Genomic DNA, 1592 nt, shown 5'->3' with positions numbered 1-1592 from the left:
GTACAATAGCGTATTAAAGGTGTGCGCACGCTTCGTCCCCACCCCTCACAAAATAAAAAACGCTCCCCCTGTCAGCCCACCCCATTGAAAATGTTTAAAGCAAAAGTAATCGCCTCATATTACCTTTTGCGAGTTAGTGCCCCCTTACTATTTATCGAGCTCTCCCACTTCAAAATCTTAATAAAGGTTGCCCCTCGTTTCACGGAAAAGTGTCCACTTAATAGGGGTGTCCCCTGAATAGAGGTGTCCCAAATAAGAGGTTCTACTGTAATTCTTGTAAACCAACTGGGATGTATCGGATAAAAGGAAGCTTTGGCTGCGGTAGCGGTGAGTTGCACCCATAAAAAAAAGGCAGTTTCCCACCTAGGCATCCCCACCCACTAGATATTGCTTAGTATAAAAATTGCTCAAGTATATGAAAATCACCACATTTTGACCATCTAAATCCCTTTTACTTAATGATTGATCTCCCCCCACCCCCCACTCACCTAAGGTGAGGATTGGCTGCAAGGAAAGGTAAGTTGCAATTAGCAACAAATTGTGGTTTTGTTGCAGCCTCTTTTTACTCTTTTTATGCCCAAACCTGTTGTAAGATATGCATACAATTTCTTTTTCTCTTTGACAAAATGTTGTTTTCAGGAAATACTAATTTTTCATCGAGGAAAATCGTCCGGAAAAAAACGTCGAATGACATGTCTTAAAAAACCCCTTTCACCAACCGTTTTGTCGCGACCCAAGTGTTCGACGAAATTTAGAAACGACTCAAAAAATGACGTAGACTATCATAGGTCTGACTTGTCAAATATTTTTTTATTTTGAGTTTTTTTTATTTCGAATAATTTCAAAATATACAACAATTACAACATAAAAGTCAACAATAAAAATAACATAATGTAATAATCACCGATATTGTACAATCCCTTTTAACCTAAAAGAGTTAATAGTAATAATAATAATAATAATAATAATAATAATAATAATAATAATAATAGTAGTAATAATAATAATAATAATAATAATAATAAAACTAAATAATAATAATAATAATAATAATAATAATAATAATAATAATAATAATAATAATAATAAAACTAAATAACAATGATTATTGACTTGTCCAATGCACACGGCAAACTGAGATATAGTTCATTCTCCAAAAATACCATTGACAAGTTTTCGACAAGTGTGCGTCTGTCGACTTTGCAGATTGCACATAAAAATTGTTAAAAGAATTCTGCTTTTTTTATATTGACGACCAAAGCTGAAACTTATTAAAGTAAATACGTATTAAGGTTGTCTTATACGACCCAATATTTATCCAGTTAGAAATTTTAGAGATGATGGGTGTGTCAATAGACCAATTCGGTGGTGGGCGTCACGTGACCGGACTTGGGTGTTGGATGTAAACAATGGACTGGCGCAGCGGTGTCCTTTGTTATTGCTGAAAATATCATCTAATTCCCAGCAAATTATGTGTGTATTGTGTTAGGCATATTATTATTTTTAACAATTCTAAACTATAATGTGCAGTGTTATATAAAGACAAAATACTATCAACCTATATTTTTATGTATACGTTGCTTTATAGATTT

This window comes from Anneissia japonica, unplaced genomic scaffold, assembly GCF_011630105.1.
Source record: "Anneissia japonica isolate Jap-2015-1 unplaced genomic scaffold, ASM1163010v1 scaffold287715_len1027211_cov185, whole genome shotgun sequence".
NCBI classification, from domain to species: domain Eukaryota; kingdom Metazoa; phylum Echinodermata; class Crinoidea; order Comatulida; family Comatulidae; genus Anneissia; species Anneissia japonica.
Note: the sequence above shows the minus strand (reverse complement) of the source record.